Below are 19144 nucleotides of genomic sequence, written 5' to 3'. Positions count from 1 at the left end.
ACCCACCCCCTCCCTTACTCTTCCATCTCTCCCAGGAGTGGACCAGCACCTCTCCGCTGGCCAGAGGGAAGACCAGCTTCTCTCCTGGGCCTCCTTCTTGTCTCCAATCAGCTTGCGCTACCGTGGCCTAAGGGCTGCTGCAATGTGATAATCTCCGCCTTTTGCGTTATGCATTGCCCTGATGAATTCATCTTGTGACCACCTGGCATTCGCTGTTAGGAATTCAAGTGTTGTTTTTGCAGCAGAGGCTGGGGCGAACGCTGTGAGGGACTGTTTTCTGACTGTCAGAGAGACCCTCTTCTCCACCCCCCACCCCCCATCTACTCCTCTCTCCTCCTCCTCCAACATCAGCAGAATGTTTTAACCTCTCAGAAGACCTTGGCATATCTGCTGTTGTGGTGGCAGGAGTGGGATTCTTCACCTCAGCAGGACCTGTGTGGGAAAAAGCCCTGCCTGGTATTTAAAAACGGAAGAGATTTTTGCTGTAAGACAAATTGAAACGCAGGAGGCAAGAGAGGAATGTGGCTGTCAGAGTCAACAGCTGCTAGTTTTTTGCTATGAATAATCACGGAGGTTGACCCATGGAAGCTGAGGATTGTGTAACACACATTTCATAAAATTAAAGGTCAATGCAAACATATGGAAAAGCTTTTTGCCCCATAACTTCTGACTTCCTTCAAAGCAGCCTGTGTGACCTCAATTAAATTATGGAAATAGAAACTTGAGGCAGACAGAATCACTGTTGTGTTTCAGTGCTGGATTTTTATAATACTGCTTCAATCGATATAATGAATTAATAGATGCATTTTTCATAAACCTTCTGTGAAAATGTGCTCCCTGATGCTAAAAAGCCCAGATTTGAATACAGTCTCACACATGCACTATGTAGTCACAGTGCACTTGAAACAGCTTTTGGCTCTAAACATTAGAATTTCACATTTTCCTCTTGGTTGCGTCTGTGTGCATGTGGATGTGAGGGAAAACCAGAGAGTAGGTAAGAAATGGAATGTCCTTGGCATCACACCAAATCTATAATTTACACTTTTACATAATTGGACTTTGCCTTTGTGGCTTATTGATTGTGCATTCTCTTCCTCTCATTTTCTCCAAGTGACAGAAAAGAGTGTGTAAATATTTCAATACATTTTAGAAGAAAAAAAAAAGACTTTCTACAGTGCTTCTCAGAAAGCAGTGGAAGATTACCGTGCTGTGACGGCATAACACAAGCAAAAGTCAGTTACATGTAAGTGTTTAGAACTGCTCATTTGCATGAGCCAGGCAAGGATTTTCAAGAAACTTGCAGCTCTCACTATTTGAAATATAACATGTTTTTTAAATCCTTGCATGATTTATATATTTTTTCTTCCAAACAAAATGATCAAATTCTGGTTTATGTATTTTAACTGACTCTTTGTGATGTACTGTAACTGGATATGATAAACTGTGTTAGGCATGATATGAATAATATTTACCTTCAGAGTCCTGTCAATAAAACCACCACTGATGAATGATTATAGAGTGGAACATTTGTCTATTTTGTTTAAGATTGCCTTGTTAAGCCAAGAAAAACACATGGTATGGTTTATTATCTATAAATCAGTTTATTGTTGAGTCACAACTCATTGCATGTTTAAAAAAGCCGACTTGTTTTGTAGTACGAGGACTAAGTTTTCTTAGATTCAGACATGTACACTAAACCCAAAGTTACAAGATGAAATATTCATCACACAGCAGCAGGCTGCCAGGCCGCTGTCACTCTCCTCTCATCCACAGGACTTTGCACTTGTTAGCTGGATGGCTGTAGGCGGGACCCCTCGGCTGAAATCGCTGTTGCTGAGTGAGCAAGGTGTCTTTTTTGTGTGTCAAGACTTTCCCTTGTTTTCCTGGACTAACTGTGTGTTTTCCTCTGCCTCTGATCAAAACCTTAATCATGGAGTGTGAGGCCAGCCTTTTGAGAGCTGTCATTAAAACACCCCCAACAGGCATGGCACAAGTGCAATAATGTTGCACTGAGGGCTATTGAAGTCGCCATTTAAAGAAGAGCTCCTTTTTTTCTTTTTGTTTTAACTGCCTTCAACTGTCTACCACCTTAATCCTTGGTACCAGTGTTTGATTGGACATGACAGCGCAGGAAAAACTAAACATGAAAGAGGCCTCACAATACATGCTGTTGTGGCTTCTTTCTTTGGACGTATCATCAGCTTTTTTTTTTTTTTTTTTTTTTTTTTGAAAAGGTTAAAAAAATGTCAAAACTTACTGATCTCCATAAAAGCTGAAATCAACAGCTTTATTGTGCACCATCAGATTAGCCAAGAGCAAGAGCCACACTTTACTTCTCTTTGTAAGCTGGATACATAGATTGTCGATAGCATTTTTGTTTTCTCTAAATGAAAGGTTTTTAACATGAAGTGATGAAATGCTATGTTTGAAAGTTCAGTATTTGCTAAAAAACCTATCTGGGCATTACTTTAATGTAAACTCTGGAATAGAAGTAGTGCTGGGCATTATGGGGTCAAATCAGTGCCTATAACATGCTATTCTCAAGCCTTTTATGGTAAACAGCATCCATGTATATGATAATTTATTACTTGCAGCACACAAAAGAACACATTTTTTTAAATTGAATATTAGTTATTTTCCTGAGCATATTCCCTCTTGGAAGTAAGATGTGCATGTAACAGATGTTCATTTTGTACAAAGGAAAGAGATTTTGCAGATCGCCGCTAGCTCCGTGGATAAAAAAAAAAAAAAAAAAAGAAACTTGAAGGCAATTCTAATTTTGAAAGTGCGAACTTTGAGAAAATATGAATAATCTGAAAAATAAAATTGTATATTTAAAAAAATGATCTAAACATGAAAAAAATATTGAAAATGAGTTGTAAAAAAGTTGTAAATTTGAAAATTGAATAAAAAAAAAGTATACATTAAACCTAAAAATTGTACCAAATGTAAAAATAATGTTTATTTGTAGCAGTTGCTGTTTGATATTTTCAATTTTTGTTTTATCATTTTTCTCCCTCTTTACTTTCACTCCTCAATTTACAGGTGAAATTCAGACTTTTTGTTTTTGGAGTTCATCCTAATTTTACATTGGGGCGGGGCTTTGATCTCTTTGGCTAACAGGACAGTATTGACATAGAGTGATAGAGATTGTGGTGATGTCATTTCCGCTCCGGAGCAGCATTGTTATGCTACTAGTTGTTTTTTTCAACGTTCAAATGTACTTTTTTTCACCAAAACTTCAATATTTGTTTTAAGTTTGAAACCGTTTTCAAATTCCCAATTTTTTTTTTTTTTTTAATTTTCAATTGTGATTTTTCAATCGCTTTAAGTCTATCCTGGTTTGACCACTGGGCATCCCTGCCAAACTACTGAACCTGACAGAATTTGATTCACTTGTCAAAATTTTACATTTGACCTGTGCTGATTATTTAATAATTTTCTTCCCTTTTTTAAAGATATTTTTGCCACCACGTTGCACACATAACATTCTAAGTTGCAAATGAAAATATTAAATATTTGCTTTGAAATACCTTTTCTTTGCTTTAAAGTTTTTTTTTTGCTTTCAAAATTCTTTTTTTTTGCTTTCAATTTTCTTACATAAGCACAACTATTGAATTTAAATAAAAAAAAAAATGAAATTTTTGTTATTAAAATGTTTAATTCCTACCTTATAATCTAACTGAAAAGGTAATTTTTGTTTATAAAAACCCAAAGAATTATTTTTTTTAAATATGCTTTTTCAGGCAATAAAACATACCTGCACTGCATATTGTAGGATTCTGGACCATACTCTTTCTCTACGAAAAAACAGATTTTGTTACTCTGAATGACAACGAGCAGATTCCAAACAAGGTGGAAAAAAACTAAAGTAAAAGCTTTGCACCAAACTGTGATAGACTTGGGGCAATTACACCTAATTGGGTCTGACTGGTTCCTTCAGCTTCTCTGTTGAGGGTGACTTGGCTTGGAGTCAGAATTAGAGTGATGCCATTGCTCCTGGCACCTGGTGAACTCTCACTGAGCACATTTCACTCGCATGGCTTCTTCTTAACCAAACATCAGACCTACTGTGACAAATACCTTAATGCCTCTGGATTTACAGCTCCAGCTGTGATCCCTTTTAATGTTGGGGACACCTGAGGAAGAAAAAAATAAAAAAAAAACCATTAAAAGTGTACATTTTTATTTGGGTCAAAAACTGGTGACTATAACTATAAAGTCTTTGATCACATACAAATATGGAACATTTGTATATGTGTAGGGGAAGAAGAATGACCTGTCCACCTGTGCATCTGATTTGCACGACTCTTAACCACACAGACGACTTGTGGTAATCACTTTCTGTGTTCCTCATTCTCATTTAGGGTCTTTCCTCCTGCTCCTCATCGCTGCTGCAGACTAATAAGCCTTTCCTGTAATCACGTTAGCCGCCCTGTCGGCCCCAGCCAAGGGACCTAATTGGGACAGAGCCTTGGACAAAGTGAAAATTATTAACTTTTATCAAGCTCCTGGTGCATTGTCTTATGAAGCAGCACAGGTCAATTAGAAAGCGTGATATGATAAGGTCCAAGCAGCAGAGGAGAGCTGACTCAATTAGGACAGGGACTGGACGGGTGAGCCCAGAGTCAAAAAGGGAGGTCGAGAGAGATTTCATCCCTACAGTGCAGGTTAATGTGCTGCAGAAATGCACTGTTAGCTAGATTTAAACATCTTCTGTAAATTACGGGGACATGACGTCATGCAAATTCACTGGAGACACTTATCATCTGCAAACAGTTTTCTGTCTCCAAACTAAACTAGATGCTGTGACTTCGATAAGCTATTTTTGGTCTGCACAGATTGATGCAAAAGAGCTGTCACTGTTTCCCAGCTGTCAGTCTAGTTTAAACCTAACCTTAGGAGTTGCTTTACTTCCTAGACCCAAACTTGTTTGGCTGAATTGAATTATGTAGATTTATTTGAATTGCACTACATAAAAGAATATTAGAATGTTAATTCTAGCATTGTTTTATAACAATATTTAATTCTTGGATCCATAGGAGATTATCTGTCAGACTTAAATGGACTAATGAACCCTTCCTGATGCACTGAAGTGTAAATTCCTCAATGAAGGGGCAAAAAAGTGTTTTTCTACCTTACTTATTTACTAATGATTCCGGCTGTCTTGGGACTGACACAACACGTGTAATCTAATTACCAGCTTTATTTTGTGTCAGCAAGTGGCTCCAACTTTGAAGTAAATAAGCGGCGGGGCTGCAGGGAGGGTTCCCCAGAGAGAAGGGAAAACCTTATCTTGGATTCAACTTATGGTCCTCGTGTTTTTTCTTTCCACCACCTGCTCATCTCTGTGTGTGTCTTTCCAGTTCCATTGTTGCAGATTAAATTGTTTTACATCTACAAAAAGCATTTGCACAAAAAAACTGAAACACAGATTTTGTTTTACTACTGACACTCACTAAAGTTAAAACTACCTTTTACCTATCCAAACGGCATTAGGTTTGTCTCTACTGTCACTTTACAAAAAATGCTGCGATGTTATGCACCCCCACCCCCAGAAAACCCCCAGAATTTGTAATTGATCAAAGATTTTAGAGGTTTAAACAACTTTTTTGCTTTATTAACCCTTTAACCTTGCAAATGTCACTGGCAAAACACATACAAACCATAACTCATAACGCGATCAATGTAAAACAGCTACTTCTGACGCAGAGAAAAGCCGCTTTGCATTTCAACTTTGCACAAATATGCGCAAAGCCGCTTTTCTCAGAGACAGAATCGACTGCTATACATTTTAGGACCCAAAAGCCAAAAAAGATTAGAATATATTAAGAAAAGTAGGAGGTAGCTGTGTGTTGGAAACATGACCACATATGTCATAACAAAAGTTGTGATGCAAAGCATTGAGAAGAGTGTGTCAGGAATGCTAGGAAACAACAAGGTTCTGAAATAGAAAGGGGTCTATTTAGTCTTAAATGAAAGTTGTGGATCTGCTTGAAACAAAAATACAGCAAAGAAAAATAATTTTGGTGACATAGGCAAATTTTGAGATGTCTTGCGGCTGACGGTAAAGATAACCACTGATACCTACTGGTTTATGAAGTAACTATGCTAACATTACTTTTTGTGCACATTGTGTTCTATGAGCAGGCTCTAATAAACCAAATTAAGTAAAATTTGCCCATCCCAATTGTGGGTTCTTTACTATTACGTGGTCCACTTTTTGTGGTCTCGCTGTAATGCTTTTTTTTCAATGCAATTTTTACACGCTTTTTTTTTATTAACAGCACATTGTGTTCTGCATCCTAAATAGCTGTAGACTTTTGTCAGTCTCCTCCGTGCTTTGTCTCCTGTACAGGATGTGTTCAGTTTGGCACATTTACGTACATTTCCTATTGTGATCTGATCCGATACTGAACTTATTTTTCCATGAAGGGTTAAACTTAGAGAGTTTACATGAGAGAGAAAAGTGTGAAAATGTTCATGTCTGTCTGATAAAAGTGTATAAAGTGTGTAGTGAGGGGTTTCACAGCCTTGAAACATCTATAATCCTACTTTGCAGATTTCACCTATTGCAACAGTCAAGGGAACACTGTTATACTCAACCAGGTGTCTTCTAAAGAAAATGGAAAATGCACAAACTCATTGGCAGTGTGTATAAGACACTTGTGTTATACTGCTAAAATTCAAAATGTTTAGACAAACTTTTTCTGTGTTGTTTTACAATGACTCCAGTCCTAAAGGCATGTTGCAGTACCGCCTCTTGTACCATGGATCTGATCAAATAGCCCGTACATGATCACATAATGGGATACTGTATGCATCACGCTGTAATATGAAGCAGATGTTTCAATCTGTACTTTCCAAGCATCCCAATTGCTGACAATTCAATCTTGGGCTACATCTGTGTGTAACCTAGTAAGCAGTCCCTCCTGCCACCACATTAATGTGTTCTCCCATCACTGTTCCTTCTCAAGGAAGTTTCAGCTCCTCTCCACACAGGTAATGCAGACAAATGGTGCTTTAATGCTATTCACAGTCCCATCCTACTTTCCTTCACTTTGTCATCAGTTTGCCTCTCCTTTAAACTCATTTCTCGACCTTAAGAAGCACTTTATTGTGGTGTGTTATTTTGTCAAATTTGATTAAATGGACAGAAACTAGGAATCCATTTTAACCTGATCCTTGCTCAGGCTTCCTCAGCCAACTCCATTAACTGTCATACTTGTAGGAAACGCCTCCAGTGCCATGACCAAATGGGTTAGTTGTTGCACCATCAATAACTGTACAGTTAGAACTGCAAAGTCTTTCAAAAATAAAACCTTATATTTTACGTCTTTCCATTGAGACAGCAGATCAAATCAGCAACAGCACAGGCCCCTCTATAATACATTTAAAGACGAATGAGACGCAACTCTAGACTCTCCTGAATGGGACCGCTGCACTCTCATTCTGAGTGTAAAGTGGTCTCATCTATGAAGTTAGGAGTGTAGACACAGACACTGGTGGTAGTTAACCCACATTAAACAGTCTTCATTGGGGCTTTCCAGACCCACGCCCCCCTTCTCATATCTTAATCAGAGAATAGTTTTCATTGGGGTGAGTTCTTTCATGGCGCTTTTAAAAAAGAAGCAGGAGTTCGATGCTGTGAATCCCTGAGGTGACGCTCCTCTCTAGGCGGATCCCACTCTTGTCTGTCGGGAATCTGTCTCCACACTGTTGAGTAAGAAAACACCACTGCCTTTAGCAGTCTCTCAGATTTATTGAAACTTCATGTCCTTTCCTGATAGCTTATTTGTCAGGAGACCTAATTTGCAGTGGCCCTTAAGACTAATTGCGAATTTGCAAAAAAAAATGCTGATATGGTTGAAACAGAAGAGTTTTTTTAACCCCTCCCTTGGTGTCCCCTGCCTTGTGTTTGCTAATGTGTTTCATCTGTAAAGCCTTTTTTTTCTGTGTGAGTGACTGTGTAGGAGGAAGAGAGTACAGACTAAGACAAGAACTGGGTGTGTGTGAGAGGAAAGAAGCGCTCCAAGATAAACCCCTAATGGGACTACTAACAAACAGGAAATCGCGACAAAAACACAAACAGTATTTACAGTTTAATTCAATTCGGGAGAAACCAATGCCCTCCTATCCTCTATATCAAGTTATCATGGCCAGAAACAAACCCCAAGACACCAGGCCACATGGCACTGTCTATTCTTGGCAACCTGCACACACCACATGACAATTAGCAGCACAATTTTGCCAGCCACTGGATACCTTCATGTGCTGATGACTTTTCCTAACGAAAGTCCTAGAATCAATTAGAAAGTACTTTTATATAGTTCAAAGGTTGTTTGTTTTTTTTAACCGTTTTTTTAAGAAATCTTTAATGTTTACATTTTACATTTCAGGTTCTGGCAGTTATGCCATGACAATATGCTGGTTTAGGAAAATATTTCAAGTGAAAAAGTCCCAGTTTACAAATAACCAGGTGTTGTTCCAAAAAATTCTAACTATTGTAGAAATTCAAAGTTATGCAAAGGTAAAATAATGTTTATGCCCTCTAAAGAGTGTAAAGCATTCTTGGCGAAATGGCAGAGACATGGTTTAGTGCAGATTCAAGTGCTTTGGCCATATGTGAATGCGCTGCATATGCTGGTTTATTTGAGGAAGAACATGCAACCACATGACTCAATCAGCAGATCTCCACCCTTCGTCTAGGTTCTGACACATTTGGCATACTTTTTAGTTGTTTACACATGCAAGCATTTTAAAAACGGACAGATTTTTGTCATGGAGATTGTGCTTCAGAAAAGCTCTGCATGCATGCACGGTTTTTAAAGTTAGGCTTTGTGTTTGATTTGTGGATTTCCTGTAATCTTTTTCCCTCCTTTCTATCTCTCATGCACTTAAACTGTTTTACAATCTGAAAGTACAAGTTGCTTTGACATTCAGCCACAAGAAATACAGGCTGAAGTATTGTTGTTGCAAACAAGTTGAAAATTTAATACATCTTAGTTTTGTGATGTCAGATTCAACTTAGACTTGCACAAAACCATTATAAGATATTCTTTCAGATGGACCTTTTCAAATTCCTCACGCCGTTGAAAATTGTTTTTTGATGTTTTGTAGCATTTTCCTCATGATGGAGGACAGTTACTATTAGAAACTTTAAGATTAAAATTGTATTGCTGAGTATCTATCTATTACAAAACTTTGTAAATAAGGAGTAGACAAAAAACACAGATGGAAAAAGCTTGTAGGTGTGACGTATGAGTTACTTTGACAAGCCACAAGCTCCCTACTCCGCTCCATTCTGATGCATCCACTTGCAGACAAATAGGTTTGTGTACGTCTAAATTTTCCTCATCTGAGTTGGCATCTGGCTTAAAAATGTACAGCTGGATAGCTCCAACATTGGTCGCCATTTTTGCTGGACCGGAAATGTTAGGTTGGAAGTGTGAGGGGCTGTGAGAATGTAAACAGAGGCATACTGGGAAATGAAGGCAGGCTTACTCTGTGCAAAAAGTCCCACCCACAACTTTAATTTCTGAATAACTACTACTGCTCTGCAGAAAGTAGGTCCTAGGATACGAAAGAGTTTTTATTTTCTTTATTTCAGCTAAAAACGGCATAATCATACTTAAGACCACTGGAAACACTTATAAAATAGATCAAAAGAAGATTGGAGTGGGACTTTAAGATGTAGCTGTTTTGAAACAAATTAGTTGGAGAATAAATAGACATGATGAAATGTTTAGGGAACTTTTCTCAGGTTAAGAATAAAAAACGTAAGAAAACTTTGTACCGAAAAACAGAACTGAAAATAGAATTACCTTGTTGTTTAATGCAGGGGACCAGATGTAGAAACCTGTCTGTCAATGTAATGGCTAACAGCTTGAGCGCAAACTCCATAAGGCTTGTACCACAAGGGCTTTAAAAGCCATAAATTCCGACTTTAGCATTTGTTGGTGTTATACACTCCATTTGGATTGGTAAAATTCTCATTGTAATGGGCTTATTAATGATTTCTTGGGCCTGCAACAATGAGCTGGAGGGCCAGAGCAGTGCCAGGTCATGGACACCCAGCGATTCACAACATCCCCCCCCCCCCCCCTTCTGGGCATGCTTAATTTCATCCAGTTATCAACCAGTTACCCTCTGCAAGCTCTGTTTAAAAAGCCAGCTGGGATGTTCCAAAGGTATTTAATAGTAGATGCGGTGGCGGTGGAGGGTAAAGTGGGGGGACCTCCCACACTCGGGTTCAACCACATAACTTTCATTTTTTTCTTTTCCGCCTCACCTCGTTTTTGTCTTTCCCTCTTCCATATGTGTTAAGTGCTAACAAAAAAAGGTTTTAACCAGAGGCTCCTTTCTCTCACACCTTGGTTTCCATTGAAGACAACATAGAGGGCTGCAGAGCCCACACATAGGGAACACATTTACCCAGGCAAAAGGCCAATGGATTGCATTCCCATGGACCTGCTAGGAGAAAGAACTGCAGAACACATTTAACACGTAAATATTGAGAATTGGATGTGGCACATAACCTCTTTTTTTCCTTTGTCCTCTTTTCTCCTCTCCTCTTTCTCAGATGTCTTATCCCCTTCACTCAAACCATTCTTCCATGTTTTGACCACGTTGGCCACAGTGGCCAGATGTAAAATCAAAGCAGAGAGAGGTTTTGAATTCACTTGTTGTGTATTGCATCAAAATGCAGACTTGCATGCTATGTATGTTGGTCACAAAAGACAGCTGCTGTACCTCCCGGCTTACATAGGTGTGGTAAAGCATCTTTAATGTTTTTTTCTCTGCAAAAAACACCTCATATTCTGAGTAGATTTTTCTGCGTGTGTACATGGAGCAGATATGTGACTTAAGCCCTGAGGTCTTGTTTTGCTTTTTGCAAGTTAATAAGTTTGCTTTAGCCTTTTGAACCACCTCCAATTTCTTGCAGAGATTAGAATCTGCATTTTTTCCCTCATCCATTGCTTGCTCATGTGGCTGTATTTCCTTATAGCCTTGCAGATGTGGCTAGGTGTCATTTCCTTTCTGATGTTGTCAGTGTTCTTGATGCAAAACTATCTTTTATACTTGGACAAACCAACAAGCCATGTCACCCAGGAACGTTAAGTTTTACAGTTCCAATAGTCTCCTATTAGTGTGGATCTGTATGCCTGTTTTAATGGCTGTTTAATGTAGCGTTTATGTGATCTCAGCCTCGGTGTGTGTTTCTTTCCCCTCCCCAGTGGTGGTGATGGTGGCATTGGTGGGATGACAGAGTAGGTGTTTGCTTCCTTTAAACAAGCTCTCCACATGGCCTCATGCCTCTTTTGTCTTTTTATAGCTACCTTCTGGGAGACGCTGCTCTCTTTGAATGTAACACAAGCCAAAACACCTCTCAGTTCTTTTGCCAGAGCTTCGTACCCAGGGAGTACTGGTATTCCTTCACTACTTGTGTACTCCCCCCGTTCCCTCAACACCACCAACACCTCGCAGTCTATGTCAATGCATCTAGATTGGGTCGTAGATTTGTTGGTTTTTAGGACACGGTTGTTGTATTAAAAGTCATAGTATTGCATTCAAGCCTTTATTTCAAGTACGGTAGTTAAAGGTTTAATGAAAAACTCTTTCAAGTTATGTCAGTTGCTTCCCATTTTTCACACTTGTGTAGAAGTGAAAAATGTACAGATTACTATTCCAAAAATTAAATCATTTAGCCATGCTTTGCCTGAAGTTTACAAGGACGAATCCCATCATGCCCTGAAGACTAATTAGGATTTTGATCAGTGTACTGCATCACAGCAAATATTTAGGGAACAGGGTTTTTTCCTTGTAGGCTCGATTGGAGAGACAGTTTCCCTTCTACCTTCCAACTTTAGAATCATTTTTTCTGAATTTTCCCTGAAAATTAGCAATTGAAGTTGCTTTACAGATTAAAACAATTTTAAAAACACAAAAATTCACAGTAAAATAGAATGTAAAATTAAACCAAGAGTCAAATGGTAAAAGATTTTAAAGTAAAATAATGAACATACAAGCAATGTTTCAGAAAGACTAGCCTACTTAAAAGGTTTTTTTTTATGGTTTTAGGTGAAATTTAGAAGAAAGTTGGCATTGTGCACTTTGGCAGGCAGTTGGTTAGGTTTTACAGATGAAAAATAGACTTTTAGTTAATTTTCACTCATATATTAATATATTATACTAGTGTGTTTCATGAAACAACATTTCCCCCTTTAAATAATCTATGCTAATCTAATCAAACCTTAGAATTTAGAGATGTGTCATTGGTTTTGGCTTTGCCTATTTTTAAAGATGACGAGTAAGCCAGCAGGTAGAGAATGAAGAGTCCACGTTAGATGATTAAATAAAACACGATCTTTGAATTTTAGAGAGACTAGTCTACGTTATTGAATCCTTTCATGTTACTGGAAGGATTTCAAAGTGGATTCTGTGCCAGATGGACAACCGTTGCAAATACACCGAAAAACTTAAAATGTAAAGAAGGAATGGTTTTGGCCTGCAACTATAAATGCATCACTTTAGTTCGGTAATGCAAACATAACTATGTGGTTTTTTTTTTTTAAGCATCACTTTGGGTAAAGAAAGCTCCAGTTTTTGGCAGTGTTACACAGATGGTATGAAATGATTCCACACATCCATTTAATTGGGAGTTGAATGAGAGATTTTGGTAAATGTGACTGTAAAAGTGCCTAGGGTCCTACTTAAGGTAAAACAGCGCTACATAACCATTTACTTTAGTGGTTAAAGCAGGGCTGATCCCATCAAAAATAATTGAAGTGATGGACAGAGAACATCTGAGTTTTTGGGGCCCAATAACAATGACTTGTGTTTCTGTGGGATTCAAAGGTAAAAGAGTTTCAGGGTATCTATATAGTTTTAATATTGTGCTGGCAGGCTTGCAGTTTGAACAAGTTAGTGGTCTGATCTGGGGTTTTTAATAGCTCTGATTGATGATGTGTGTCATATTCACAACAGTGGGGGCTAAAGCTATGGTTTCTGATAATATTACCAAACAGAGGCATGTATAAAGAAAACGGAACTGGTCCAAGTCCAGAACCCAGTGGGCCACCACATACATAATGCTTTGGTATGAATAGAGGTCAAGCCACACGGATTAGTCTGTGAGATGGTTGCAATTCTTTCTATTTTATTTTTAGTTTTTTAATTTAATCTTTATTTTATCGGGGAGCCCTCTGAGATTAAATCTCTGTTTTGAGAGAGACCTGTCCAGGAGGCATTGGCACACTCACACACAAAAGCAAATAACACAAAAACATGAAAATAAAACAAATTTAAAATCAGTTAAAGAGTTACATTTGCATTTGCAATGTTTGCAGAATTTTTATGTATGCTTCAAACTTTCCAATTAGACCTAACAACTTATAGTAACTTGCTGTGGATTACCCTTACGAATAAGCCTTTGTATACATTTATCAAATGTTGTTTTGGGAGATCCAATTTTTTTTCTTTAATTAAGTCCTGTTTCATTTAATCCACTAACTAACTCCTCAAATTGAAAATAGTTGGGAGAAAACAAATGTCATTGTTAAAATTCTTTCAACAACCAGTGGTGTAGGACCCAAAATGCAGGAGGCCACCCATAAATTAAAACATTCAATAAATAAACTTAAACATGACAAAAATGAGTGTGCAGCAAAAAACACTTGTTTAAGCTGAGGACAATGAAAAGAAATGAAAACAGCTGTGGTAAATTACCTTGAACCTTGTGTGAATGTGACAGGAGGAAAAGTCATGACAGAAATGAACCGAAACAAATAAATATCACAAAAATTCCAAACTATAGTACACAATCCTCACAATCAAGGGTTCTAAAACATGTGTTGTTGAACTAAAAAAAGATCAAATTTGTAGTAGATTTATACTACATATCGTTAAGCTCCGATAGAAACATGCTGTATCTCTAAATAAAAATGCTGAAGCTGGTTGTAGGGTGGTTCTGTACTGCCCTCAACTATTGTGTTTCATCAGGATACCTGTGGATTATGTGGGTTTTTGTAACCTGTGGTTGTCTGTTGTAAACACAGTTTAAATCTATACTAGTCACCTATTGTTACATTTTTTTAAAGTGTTGTACTAGAGCTGGATTGATTGATTGATTGATTGCCATCATAGGTCTAATTCTTCTAGCACAAGATGAGAAATGAAAACACATTTTACATTCATACCCATTTAAATCTTAAGTGTTTCAATTTTTTTAGACTCTACCTTAAACTAAACTTATCCTGCAACATTAAAGTTGCATCAGGCATACTGGCATGGTTGTTTCTTTGTCTTCTTACTGCCGCAGCATATAGAAAGGACCGGCACTACAATAAGTGCTGATGAATAGAGTGAATATGGGTCAAGGTTAAGTATGAGTTTCCAGTTATGTGGCCAAATCTGTGAGCATGTGTTTGCACTCCTTATCTCTCTACTGTGCGTAAGCATGTTTGTGTGTGATTTCTGCTGGCCATTGGGCACAGTGCAGGTGGGTGCAATGAAGTGAATCTCTAGTGTACTGAGGAAAAAGGAGGTTGTGGATTAAGCCTGTAGGTAGAGCGATCCTGAAAAGAGCAATTTGCAGCTTAAAACCAATAGCTTCAAAGTCATGAATCCTCATGGGTGAGCCAGCCAAGCTCTGAAGCTGTCAATGGTAACTTACTCCTCGGATAGTACGCCAAAGACTTCAATAATGACATCACCCAGGCACGGGGGTAGGGAGTAGGATAAGGGAGAGCTGGGAGACTGGGCAGTTTTCAGGGGTGCGAGTGAGGCCCTTCAGAGTTCTTTGAAGTCCCGATTGGCAAGGGCTTTGGAGCTGCCTAATACTGGCCATGTTGTTCTGTGTGCCGATTGGGTGCAGGAGCCACCAGGGTGGCTTATCAGATTTATTGAGGCTTAGCAGCTGACGTTCAGAGTGTGTAGGTGCGATAAAGTGTGCGCGCACGGAGGAGAAAACTGGTGAATAGGGAAAGGGTCATTCTGGTAATAATCCACCCGTCCCAGTTAATTTAGACAGCACCCTGGGGTCTGACAGCAAAGAGGCAAGACTTTGCACCACTCATCACAGGAGTCAATCGAACCTGAGCCAAGGAAATCTTTTATTAATGATTATTTCTTTTTTCCCTTTTTATAATTCTGTTGCTTACAAATTTGTGAGAAAAATAACAGTTAATACAGCTGCATTTGATGATAAGGGCCATATGATCAAACTCTACCTTGCTTAATACCCCAATCTGTTTGCAGCCTATTGGTAGACTTACCATGAACTAATAGGATGTGGATACGCTACCTTGAGATGCTGTGTTCCTGGGTGAGTAAGTGTGCACCACAGTCTTGCCTCTGTCAGATTTCCCAAGCTAAGGTTTCAGACACACACTTCAAAGTCACTCTAATGAGTGGAAAAACATTGCTCTTGCACGACTTTAAGGAGCGCTGGCCGCATGCGTGTGTATTGGTCCTACATTTTATTTCACAAGTTTCCAGTTTCAAATGTTAGCAACTCATTTTCACCTCCAGCACAAACAAACAGCAAGAGTATTGCTCAGTTCAGCCAGTATCAAAGGCAGCATTTGTTAACAATAAAATACTGGTTTGAAATTGCTCCAACACACATTTTTGTGCTCAAACACAAGCCAACATTTTTTATGCCACAGAAATCAAAAAGGAGAGAAATGGCTGGGAGAAAGAAAGCAATTCGTAATGAGGGTAGGGAACAAACTACACCTAACCCGCTTCAGCTTTATTTAATTGCTCAGCTGCAAAAGCTTTGTTCATGCTGCTGTCATCTTATTTTTTTCTTTTATCGGTGTTGCATTGTTTTGAGATCTTGGCCTGCATTAAAAAGCATATCAAATTTGGGACATGCTTCCAAGCCTCCGTAACCGATATGGAGAATCGATCATTACAAGGCTGTGACAGATTGACCCCCACCTCATCCCCTGCTCTTATGTCTTTCAGAGTGGCTGTGTGACTGTGGGTCTCAGTCACACTCATGAGATCCTATCCAGGACAGATCACATTATCAGTGGATTGGTTTGAGCGATCATTAACCCCTTAGTGACTCTACAGAGCAAGCATGGTTACTGTCAAAGGCATTTGATTAAAACCTAAATGCATTCAGCTGGAGTGAGATGTGAGGATGCAGGAGGGCTCTCCTTCTATGACAAGGTATTTTGACAGCAGCTTTTCCTTTTTTTGCCACATCAGTATCTGTTTCTCCACGGTCTTGGTTGTTTGAGCTGTATTTAGCTCCCTTAAAATCAGTACCAATTCCATGTAGGGGTAAAAATGCAAAATTCTGCCTTAAGTCATTCCCAGGTGGGGTTTGGGAGACAGAAAACGAAAGGAATGGTTTGGAGAGACACACAGATAGACAGCGAGGATAAAAAATGAGCAGTGGGGTTTGTTCAGGTTTAAGATGTGTTGTGTCTGTTGGCAGCCTGTTGGGCCAACATTGTTTGACGTTCTACCCCTAGTGCGTTTGTGAGCCTTTGAGGGCTTTATGGCTCGGTGTGACTCTGCTGCCAATAGGTTCCAGATGCCTCTGGTGTGGGAATTGGGGAGGGAGTTAGAGGGAAGACAGGGAGGAAGCATAACCAGGTGTGACCCATTGCAGTCAGGGGATGTTCTCCCTGGATACTCAGGCATGTATGAGTATGCATGCAAAAAAGTAAGCAAATGTATTCTTGATCTGATACTTGACAAACACACAGATAGACATAATTGCGGTCACACATCCTCAAGTTGTGCAGTTGAATGCACACCTCCCAGCTCATGCAAGTATCCCATGAACGCATCCTTTGCCAAGGCATGGAGTTCATGGTTTGAGTCACACAGTTCAGCACATTTGCTGTTGGCACCTCAGAAGTTCAACATATGGCAGCACTCTAAGTCTTCAAGCTCGGCGTTGGGGCTATGAGCAGAACTTGCCAGCTCCACAGTGGCCTGCTATAAGGGAAAATTGTCAGCAGGAACATTTAAGGTCCCAAACCACAAACTCTGATAAATGTCTGCATTTCTCAATGTAATTACCTTTTATCCGGTGTTACGTTTCCAAGAAACAGGAAGGAACCAATAGAGGTGAAAAAAAAACTTAAGCTGCAGTGATACAGAAAAGAAGAAAAAGTTAAGTTGAGGAAGGTAGTGTACTTTAGGTTTTACTGATGCAGGGAAAAACATGATTTGTTAAATTAAACTAATGTGGAGATGAAAATGAGGGTATAAAGGATTGCTTTTCCTGAGGGCATAGTATGAATAAAACAAAATCAGACACCTTTGAAATACATTTAGTTTTACATTCTAAAACAAAGGTAATGTTGTTTACGTATTGCATATATTAACACATTTAGAGAGTTACAATTTAAAGTGATGAATTTGTTTTCCAAAGAACATCGCTCTAACATTTTATTTGAGGATTTTTTTTCTTGGTAAAATATGTGATAGTGCATTTTATTCTGCAGAAGACGGACACCGCCTACAGATTGCTTTCTGTACTTTCTGTACAGTATAAGGTTACTTGTATACAGTATAAGGTGAACCGTCAATGAATAATCTATTTTCAAATGTATGTCAGGGCACTGAACTATAAGATGCATTGAGCGACACAAAAGTGTCAAAGATACGATAAGGCTGTCAGTCAGTCCGACTTTATTAACTGCTTTCACAGTAACTCTAAGGTTGTATCCAAAGTCCTTCACTCTACATAGTGCACTATATAGTGCGTTTGCCATTTTGTAGTGCTGTTGAAATCTACAATCAAAAATCCAGTGCCCTAGAAATTTCCCAGAGGTCTCTGCGAAATACCAGATTAGTGAACATAGACCAAAATGCATTGCATTTAAAACTGCTGAACACAATCTGCTGAACAAAAATGACATATATAAACAGTAGTTAAAACAAAAAAGGGTCATAAAAAAACATTAGATAAAAGCAACAACAATAATATATGCATTGCATTAGCATATTCACAATGCATGTAACTCCCAACATTGTTTGCATTAGACTGATACAGCTAAAACAAACGTTACTGTGAGTATGCTAACTCCAAACCTAGATAGTCTCACGAAAAAACCCAACCCAACACCGCTACCTGTTAGCCACGTTAGGGTATTCACAACAACACCCAACTTTTTTTGGAGCTCGTGAAAATCAGACCGACATTTTGAAAGAGCGCCATGCACCTCTCACAATCACTTTGACATCAGTCACAACAACCATAATAAATTAATATATAAGGCGCTCTGGATTATAAATCGTTTAAAAATAATAATAATAATTGCAATTTTGTGATTTGCATGGAATTTAAATTGCCTTCCTCACTGTTTATGTTTTATTTTATTGCATACATCTGTAGTTGCTATTTCAGGCTTGCTGCAGTTTTGATAAAACCTCCATCTTACATCTAACTACCTGTCAATGACTTGACAACCCGTTAACCTGCTTAGAGAGGCTCTGTAGATATCAAGCCTCTGTTTAGATTATTTCCATGCAGGCAGGTGACTCTCCTGTGTCGCTGATAAGAGCCCATTTGGTTGGCGGCAGGAGGGTCAAACCACAAGACAGATAAAAACTTTCAAAAATACCAGAAAAAAATATTTTCATCCCCTTGAAATATGTACTTTACCCTAAAACTTCTGCCCTATTGTACAACACCACGGCACTGATAGAAATTCTGCTCCTTCTTTGGCAGTCTGGCCCTGAGCACATGAGGGGCCAAAGACTGAGCTACATCTCAAGCTAATTTACAAGGATCCCGAATTATTCTCTTATCTTAAGCTTTAAAGGTTGTAAGGTTGATTAACAAGGTCCTGTCCTGTTTATCAGTTTGGGGCTGGGTGTGGAAAATAGCCTGTGATAAGTGCACAGACCATTAAACATTCTATTTCCCCTAATATTTGTCGGCAACCATCTGCTTAACTGATCTCCCTTCACTTTAATTAAAAGGGATTCCCGTCTTGTTGGGGGTCATTATGTGCTGGCGGACGCCAGGAGAGGGGTTTGTGATGAGTTCAGCGTTCCTTCTGTCCCTGGGTTGCCAGAGGGCTTTTTTTTTTTCACCACTTATTCCACCCTCCTCCGAATTAACCCTTTACTATCCCAACCACACTCCCACCTTTTCATTTGGTAAGTG

The sequence above is a fragment of the Oryzias latipes genome, chromosome 1 (genome assembly GCF_002234675.1).
Source record: "Oryzias latipes chromosome 1, ASM223467v1".
Taxonomy (NCBI): Eukaryota; Metazoa; Chordata; class Actinopteri; order Beloniformes; family Adrianichthyidae; genus Oryzias; species Oryzias latipes.
The sequence above is the reverse complement of the archived record's forward strand: the minus strand, read 5'-3'. Positions refer to the sequence as shown.